The sequence below is a fragment of the Porites lutea genome, chromosome 1 (genome assembly GCF_958299795.1).
Source record: "Porites lutea chromosome 1, jaPorLute2.1, whole genome shotgun sequence".
NCBI lineage: Eukaryota > Metazoa > Cnidaria > Anthozoa > Scleractinia > Poritidae > Porites > Porites lutea.
This window is the reverse complement of record NC_133201.1, coordinates 33,812,663-33,822,662: the sequence shown is the minus strand read 5'-3', so window position 1 is coordinate 33,822,662 and position 10,000 is coordinate 33,812,663. Positions and strand designations below refer to the sequence as shown.

At 39.4% G+C, this 10,000-nt stretch overlaps 2 pseudogenes; one reads left to right on the top strand and one right to left on the bottom strand.

The window, feature by feature from the left end:
- LOC140948801 (pseudouridylate synthase 7 homolog) overlaps window positions 1-10,000 on the top strand; it is an 87,510-nt pseudogene that overhangs the window by 55,100 nt on the left and 22,410 nt on the right.
- LOC140937507 (quinone oxidoreductase PIG3-like) lies at window positions 2,127-8,503 on the bottom strand (annotated as a pseudogene).

Genomic DNA, 10,000 nt, shown 5'->3' with positions numbered 1-10,000 from the left:
TTTTTACAAAACTTTGGCTAAACACTAGGTTAATTAAGCGACTAGCCATCTTTAGACGATATATGCCTTGATGGTTATTTTCTCCTTTACTTCCTAATTGGCTGAGTTGATCTACCTCACTCTAGGCCCGGTCGGTCAAAAGATGGCTAACTTGTGCTTTGGATTAGGCCAAATTACAAACAATATTTTCGCAAAATAAGAAGTGAAAAAGGCGTATTATTCTGTATTCACCTACATACCTTGAAAACTTTAAATTGTAAAAATCTTATTATCTACCCCTCCCCCCTGCTTTTCAGGGATTTTACAACACTGATTTGGGGACTTTTTGCAGACTACTTGTGACGCATTTTAAAATCAATGAAATAACAAGTTATGAATGCCTCCTAACGCGAATGTTAATTGGAGATAGAAGACCACACCAAGGACTGGATCGGGGATGTACAAGCATCACCTCAGACAACTCAGTGCCGGATCCAAACCTTGAGATAAGGCGGGGGGGGGAATGGTCACCCAGACCCTTAGATAAGGTTGGGGGGGGGGGGGCTCCAAAAAACATTTTTTCGGTTTGATCCAAAATAATTGGGGGGGGGGGGGGGACCGGGCCCCCCGAGCCCCTCCATCCGCCACTGCTACTTTCATGGGAAACGGAAAGGAAATAGAACCAAAAGAACTTCGTGGCTGTTCTATCCCTCACCTACTAATTACATATACGAGGCATCTTGACGTTTGTGACAGCCCTGCTACAAAGTCTAACCGTTTGTAGATATTAATATGTAGATTTAGCCAGGGCTAAAGAGCGAAGCTCCCATTAATAAATATATAATTTAAATCAATCAATAAACTTGTAATCCACAAATCAGTTAACTTAAGGGCACATTCATGTGGCTTTTGAGGGGAAAGCTAAGTGATTTTAGAGTGAAGCATCTCACATCAAGTTGACTTATATGTAAAAATAATAAACGTCGCGCGTATCAAACGCTTTATAAGATTACACGTCGTTATAACTGAAACCATTAAATAACAAAAAATAATGATAATAAATTTGCGATTATGTTGAAGCGTATCTCTGTTAAAGTTCATTCAAACACTCGACCATGACTGACAGCTCGCACTAGAAATGAAAACCAGGTGGCCGTATGGGTGATTTTGGAAATTTTTTGAACGGTTTCGCTAAAAGCCCACGATTGATCGTCCTGAACATTGACAGAGTGCAATTTGTCTTGAAAAATTGTGAAATACCGTATATACTGTCCGAGGTCTGTATGATAAAAAGGTACTGTTTCACCTCAGATGTGATGTATAAAAAGTATAAAAGGTTGGTTTACACAACCTCAGATTTGTTGGCAAGAATTTGTAAAGTAAACCTATCAAACGCAAAAAAATTCGGCCTGATTTGTTTTCCAAGAATTTGTTTTCGAGGCCTAATCTACTGTGATCAAGAGCCATTATGGCTCTTGAATGTGATCGAATATATTTTTTGGGTTATTTTTTGCTATGTTTTGGGTGTACATATTTAGGCTATCAACTCGATGTAAGATGTTTCACTCTAAAATAACTTATCCTTTCCCTTAAAAGTCACATGAATGTGCCCTTAAGTTAACTGATTTGTGGATTACAAGTTTATTGTTTAACTTAAAATATAAATTTATTGATGGGAGCATCGCTTTTAGCCCTGGCTAAATCTATATATTACCTAATGCAATGTTAAACTTACACGCCAAGAAAGAGTGACCAGTCTTGAACATAACGTCATGACTTCAGATGGAACGCGGCTTAGTACCTAATGCAACGTTTCACTTACACGCCAAGAAAGTGTGACCAGTCTTGAACATAACGTCATGACTTCAGATGGAATGCGGCGTAGTATCGCATACAACACTTCACTTACTCGCCAACAAAGTGTGACCAGTCTTGATGCCATCGTGACTCCACATGGAGTATTGAATCAAGTCAGACGGTACCTGTTATAGCTCGGTTTAATTTTGTTCCATTCGTTCATATTAATGGCATCGCCTCTGTCATGTGTTAGTTTACCAAAACAAGAAACGGTGGCCATGTTAGTGAACCCCCCCCCCCCCCCCGCACAAAAAAAAGCACTGCTTATTTTAAAATAGGGAGAATTTTGTAATGAGACAAAAGCAATAAATAAATATAAGCAAACAATATAAAGGTTAGAGTTCAGATTTGGTTTCTTCAGTATTTGTATCATCTGGCCTAATTTGTATAATACTTTTCCCGATATTTTCATTCGACTCCATTCTTTTGTGAGCTAGCTGGATTTGATCCATGGTGAAAACTGAATCCACAATAGTCTTTAGTCTTCCATTTGCAAACTGTGGAACAATTCTTTCTGAAAACTCTTGTACCAGTTCTCTTTTGTACTGCAAAAGAATGGGGGAAAATAATGATAAGCCGTTTTTTGTGTAAGGCATCGTAAAAGTACTTGCAGGGGGTCTTCTTGCTGCACTAATACCACAATGCTGTTTTCAGATAGAGGGGCCGGGGGGGTGGTGTTTAGGGGGGTCCGAACCACCCACCTCCCGTGCCTAGCATTTCTGCCTCCCACCCCTTTATTAGCCCTTTTACAATCGCAAAATAATCAGGAGTTTTGCATAATTTCCCCCTTTTCCTTCCACTTCCCGCCTCCCCCACATTCCCACCCCGTTGCCCTCTTCCACTTTTTCGTTATTAACTGTGGGGATTCTGTACTGTAAACCCTGTTAGTACGGACACTGAGAAGGCCTTAGAAAGTGTCCATATTAATGGAGTGTCTGTAGAAAGCAGGTTGAATTTAGAGAAAATGTAAGGACTTTCTTTCCCAAGAGACAAAGCAAGCTGTCCGTAATGACGAGGTGTCCATATTAAGTGGGTGTCTATGAAGCAGGGTTTGGCTGTGGTTGATGTACAGTCGAACCTCCGCCAACACCAACCTCTCTACAATGGCCACCTCTCTAAAACCGCCACTTTTTTTCATCCCGGTGAACAAAAAATCCATACATATTGACTCTTGTTTAAAGCTCTCTACAATGGCCACTTCTTCACAATGGCCACTTTCTTCTGTCCCCAAGGTCAGGGGAAAATATCTGTTCAGAAGACGATTTGAGATCTAGAATTTTCGGAACATTTTTTGTACAATTTCTTGCTTGCCTGCCTCTCCTAGGATTTTCGAACATCTAAAAAATGGTATAATTGCCCATTTTTAAAGGATTTTTACCCTTAAAAGGTCACCTAGAAATTTCGGGAGCCTTTTCTCTGGCTGAAATTTTCGGAAAGGTAAGTCTTGATCCCTATAATTTTTGGATCACTAGACTTTTAGCTAGGAAATCCGAACAGATGAAAAAGTTTAGGGGATAAAAATATGCCTATATAGATCTACCATTTAAATACTAAAATACGTTCAACAATGCTATGTTTAAGTGGTTTTGAACTATATTCTCGTTGGGCGCCCCTGCAAGGTGGCCATCGTTAAGAGGTTCAACTTTAAAATTTCTAAATTTCTCAACTAAATTTCTATCTACATTTGGTATTGACAATGTAGAGATCCTGAAACAAAAGAATAATAACTTACACCAAGGGATCTACTCCTCAGTGTCGTTCCTATAAGTGAAGCTCTTTTCCTTAGGATGTCCCTGAGGAGGTCACCTGAGACATTACTGCCACCCAAAAGACCATACAAGATCCAACGACCATCAACAGCAAGACTCTTTATATTCTGTTCCCAAAATGAGCTTCCCACACAATCAAGGATGACATTTGCTCCTCGACCTAGAAGAAAATAAAACAATAATAGATCTTAATTTAAGCATACAAACTCCAGTTAAGCAAATTTTTTTTCTTTATTTATTTCTTTTCTTATTTTCATTTTCTTATTTTTTGGGTTGATTATAATGCCATGGGGGTGGGATGTTAGAATAGGTATTTTAGTCCCCTAAGACTTTGTAAGGAACCTTTAGTGGGAACTTCAACAATCAGATCAAGATTGAGTTTCAAAGCAAGTTATGTTTGTGTGCTTGTTACTTTGCCACACCTCTTTGTATCCATTAGCAACAGAAGCTTTTGAGCATTTAGGGAAAGAACAGGCTTAGAATTTCAGTCAAGCAAAGAACAAATTAACAAAAACTTCTAGCCCTGTAAGCTGGCTTGTAAATTTTAAACTACAGTCAAACTCTGTTAATACAGACACTTAGGGGGCCATAGAAAGTGTCCCTATATTAACGCGGTGTCCGTGTTAAGTGGGCTGAATTTAGAGAAAATATAAGGACTAGGTACAAGGAAAACTATCCATAGTAACAAGGTGTCCATATTAGGAAGATGTCTGTAAAGTAGGGTTCGACTGTAATAAAAAAAATATAGGTGATGCGTACATCCACAGTACATAATTCTTAGCAAGTTTAGGAATCATTTTTAGCCAGAACAACAAGTACCATTTGTAACATTTTCCACCCAACTGGAGAAATTTCCTGTTTTGTAGTCAAAGCCTCCTTCAGCTCCTAGTGACTCAGCCATCTTAATCTTTTCCTCTGATCCCGCAGTAACAAAAGGCCTTGCTCCAGCTAACCTTGACAGTTGTACCAGAGCAGTACCAACGCCGCTGCCCCCGGCATGGATTAATACTACTTCACCACTCTTAACTTTGCCAAGAAAATGCAATAGTTGATATGCTGTTAACCAAACTTCAGGGATGGCCGCAGCATCCGAGAGTTTGTAAGAGTCTGGGACAGGCATTACAAGTGCTTCATCAACAGCCACATACTCAGCATAACCTCCACCTTTAAAAACCAACTTATAGTAAATTTAGAAGACAGTAAAAAACATGTTCCTTCAATTTACAGCACTACTATAAGAGTTTTAGCCAGACTTTTGGCATAACTGGAGTGGTTGTTGAAGGTGCAAGGCCCTTACAAGGGTCTGGGGACAAGCCCTACCCCAGAAAATTTTAAAATCCAAAAGCTCTGAAATAATATTTTCAGTTTTCTTTCTTTTCAGAAAAATCAATCTAGTTCAACTGAGGACTGAATGTATTTTATTCAATAAAGAATCAAAATTTACAGCATGTAGACAAGGCTATTTAGCCTTGTCTTGCCTCTAGCTATTTAAACTACAGCCCTGACTATTAAACATTGTACATTGTAAACTTAAATGAATGTCTTACATGAGTACCACTCTTTTTAGGGCCTGACTTACGGGTCATTTTCACGTTAGGCTCAATCAATCAATCAATCAATCAATCAACCAACTTTATTTAAACACGGTAAATGGCTCAGCAAGCTGGTTTTCAGACATGCCGTATGATAATTACAATTTATAAAAATTAAGACTAGTGATTAACTAACAATACAACATAACAGCAAGAGCCTAGTGGCTCAAAATGAGGCTGAGTCAGGCCCAAAACATAGTCATGTATTATTTTATGCCTGCGGACATGAACTCTATTGTTTGTTCTTCACTCCACCCCCGCCCCTAGCCTGAATTTCAGACAATTACTTCGAGTCATTTTTACTCCCTCAGTAATCGTCTGAAATTCAGGCTATCCACCCCCCCCTCCCCCCACAACCCTCTGATATAAAACACCACTTGACCCAGTGCCCAAAGTATGATACTGGTACATTATTGGCTTAGGACATTTGTAAGGCAAAGAACAAACCACCAAAATTCACTTTCATAATTATTGTACTGACAAAAATAATCTCCGTCAGTGAAGAAATTTATGCAATTTGCCGCAGAAATTCTGCTGTCAATTAAAAAAGTAAAATTTTTGAAGAAATTAAATGGCCTTAATTCCAAACTAAGGCATAGAAAAGCCTGAATGTCGATTTTATCTGGGAGATTTGGTGACTGACTTCAAACACAGATATCCTTCAAGTAGGTAGAAATAACAAAACTTTTGTACTCACCACCTAACAAGGCCATAACATGGTCACCTTTCCTATGAAAGAAAAAAAAAAAGAAAAGAACACAGTGATCATAACAATCCTTTTTACTGAATTAAAAGAAGAAAATCTTTTCAAAAATTTCTATAGTAGTGTATCTGATAAATCCTACACTAATGGACTGGTCAAATAGATACCAGCAGTGAGTTAAGAAATTAAAACCAGGTTTAATTTTGTTGATGCAGTCAGACCCATAAGGATAACTCAGACATCCTCATGGACTCAGTACAGGCTGTGTAGTCCCTTTCCTTCCCCCAGTTATTCTTCATCAGTGTCATTCTGTTTTATATCCCTGTCACATCAAGAACTAGTCCAGTTCTGGCACCTCTGTCTTACTGTCATGCAACATTGTGTGACAGAGAGAGAAGGAAAAAGAAGAAAAAGAGCAGAAATAATTTATTCAACAAACAAAACCAAACATAGCTTTTCATGGCGCCCAGGTTAAAACAACTTACAACAAAACAAACAATGGGCAAATTATGTGATAATTTGGGAAATTTCACTAGAACATGATAGCCCCCTCCGTATTTGCCCAATATGTTCAATAATCTTAATAATTAATTGAAAGAGTTGTTTTTAATCAATTATATGAATAATTACATAATAATAACTTGTTTACTGAATCACAATCTGGCTTCAGACCTATGTTTTCCACTGAAACAGCTTTACTTGAGGCTACGAATGAATGGCTATGGAATATTGACGACAGTCTCTTAAATGGTGTGATATTCCTGGACTTGAAAAAAGCTTTTGATACCATGGATCATGCTATCCTTCTGGGAAAGCTTAAACTCTATGGGGTCAGTTCTCAATCCCTTAACTGGTTCCAGTCCTATCTATCTGACCGAAAGCAACAAACGTTCATTGATGGAGTTCAATCTGATTTCTGTAATATAACATGTGGTATTCCACAGGGGTCTATTTTAGGCCCTCTCTTATTCACTATTTATATTAATGATCTCCCTTCATGTAATTTGTTTTCAAAACCCAGAATGTATGCAGATGATACTACCCTTACCACATCTGCAGAAGACCCATGTGTCCTTGAACATAAAATGAATTATGATATGAATTTAATCCAGTCATGGCTGTCAGCAAACAAATTAACTTTAAATGTTAAGAAGACTAAATACATGCTTATAGGGAGCCAATTTAAGTTATCCCAAATAAACAGTGACTTCACAGTCAAAGTCAATAATACACCCTTAGAAAGAGTAATTAAACATAAATCCCTTGGAGTTCAAACTGATGAATCTTTGAACTGGCGCCCACACATTCATACCATTTCAAAGAAAATATCCGCTGGTATTGCTATCTTAAGGCGTGTAAGTCATTTTATACCATTTGATACTAGAGTGAACATGTACAATGCACTGGTAATGCCATATTTTAATTACTGTGGTGCCGTTTGGGGTAATATCAATAAGGGACTAGCAGACAAACTTAAAAAACTGCAGAATAGGGCTGCTAGAATTCTCACTTTTTCTAACTATGACGTTCGCTCAAGTGTTTTGTTGGATGAGCTTGGCTGGGAAAGGCTAGAATATGCAAGACTTAAACAGTTGGCTGTGACAATGTATAAAATCCATAATAATCTTTCCCCATCGTATCTGAGGCGGATCTTTACCAACACCTCAAATGTACATTCACACAATCTTAGAAATTCTGAGTTAAATTATTATGTCCCCAGACCCAAAACTGAGTCTGCAAAAAGGAGCCTACACTACAGAGGATCTGTTCTGTGGAACAAGATTCCCTCAGAGATTAGGAAACTGCCCAGTTTAAATGTTTTTAAAACTTCAATTCATGGGAAAGATTTTTCTAATACACCATGACCCATTGTAACTCTTATTATCCATAATGTAAGTTTTTGTATTTTTAACATTATAGTCAATAGTTCCTTAGTCTTTTACTCTTAGTATTTTAGTCTAGTCTTAAACACGATTCCTAGGAAGACCATGTAAAATGATACGATTTCGTGTATAAATAAAGATTGATGATGATGATGATGAATCTTCAGACAGTTCCTTTCTTGACCTCCCTTTTCCCTGTCCCTGTAAGGATGACGGGTTTTTGAATAGGGGTTGCTGATTTTTTTTTTCAGAGATGCCGACAAAATTTTGTCCCTTAATGCAGACAAATTTTTGAAAGGGCGCCCACAAAAATTTGAGTGTTTGGTTTCCAGTCATCTTTAGAGGGGGGGTTAGGATAAAAAAATGGAAATCCCCCTGGGGAGGAGGTGGCGAAGGGGGGGGGGGAGGGTTCCACATCCATATGCCCCCTCCATAGATATCGACGCAAGTGTTTTATACTGTGTTAAATACTTACGTCCACTTTCCAGTACATTTCTCGCTAATCTCCTCTATCACACCAGCAACTTCTAGCCCTAGGATGTCTGATTCCCCCGCAGGAGGAGGATATTACCCCCGGCGCTGTAATGTGTCAGCTCCATTGATCGCCGTGTAGTGAGCGCGGATTAACACCTTAGTTTTCTCTACTTTTGGCTTTGTTACTGTACCAATATAAAGATTATCTACACCGCCAAACTTATAAAGAACTGCTCTCATTGTGGAATTTCCAGAGATAAGCACGATATCAAGAATGAACAACATGAAACACAAACGTGCGACTTCTGTTGTAATATGGGTCATCTTTCCACCGAGAGAAGCCTGGAACTATGCATGGTACACATCGATAACGATACTTAAGGATTTTTTTCTGGCAGGTAAGTGGTGTAAGCATCATATAGTGGTTCCCCGTTAGTTAATATATGGCATAACTTTACATAGCCCTACATAGCCATACATAGCAATACATAACCCTACATAGCCCTACATAGCCCTACATAGCCCTACATAGCCATACATAGCCCTACATAGCAATACATAACCATACACAACCCTACATACCCCTACATAGCCATACGTGGCCCTACAAAGCCCTAAATAGCCATACATAGCCATACATAGCCATACATAGCCATACATAGCCCTACATAGCCCTACATAGCCCTACATAGCCATACATAGGCATACATAACCCTACATAGCCCTACATAGCCCTACATAGCCCTACATAGCAATACATAGCCATACATAGCCATACATAGCCATACATAACTAAACATAACCCTACATAGCACTACATAGCCATACATAGCCATACAAAACCATAAACAGCCCTACATAGCCCTACATAGCCCTACATAGCCCTACACAGCCCTACATAGCCCTACATAGTCATAAAGAGCCCTACATAGCCATACATAGCCATACATAGCCCTACCTAGCCCTACACAGCCATACATAGCCCTACATAGCCCTACATAGCAATACATAGCCCTACATAGCCCTACATAGCCCTACATAGCCTTACACAGCCCTACACAGCCCTACATAGCCATACACAGCCATACACAGCCATACATGACACTACATAGCCCTACATAGCCATACATAGCCATACACAGCCATACATAGCCCTACATAGCCCTACATAGCGCTACATAGCCCTACACAGCCCTATATAGCCATACACAGCCATACATAGCCCTACATAGCCCTACATAGCCCTACACAGCCATACACAGCCATACATGGCTATAGGGCTATGTATGGCTATGTAGGGCTGTGTATGGCTATGTATGGCTATATATGGCTATGTATGGCAATGTATGGCCATGTATGGGTGTGTAGGGCTGTGAAGGGCTATGTAGGGCTATGTAGGGCTATGTAGGGCTATGTATGGCTATGTATGGCTATGTAGGGCTGTGTAGGGCTGTGTAGGGCTATGTAGCGCTATGTAGGGCTATGTAGGGCTATGTAAGGCTATGACGGGCTATGTATGGCTGTGTATGGCTATGTATGGCTATGTATGGCTATGTATGGCTATGTAGGGCTGTGTATGGCTGTGTATGGCTATGTAGGGCTGTGTAGGGCTGTGTAAGGCTATGTAGGGCTATGTAGGGCTATGTAGGGCTATGTATGGCTATGTAGGGCTATGTATTGCTATGTAGGGCTATGTAGGGCTATGTAGGGCTATGTATGGCTATGTAGGGCTATGTATTGCTA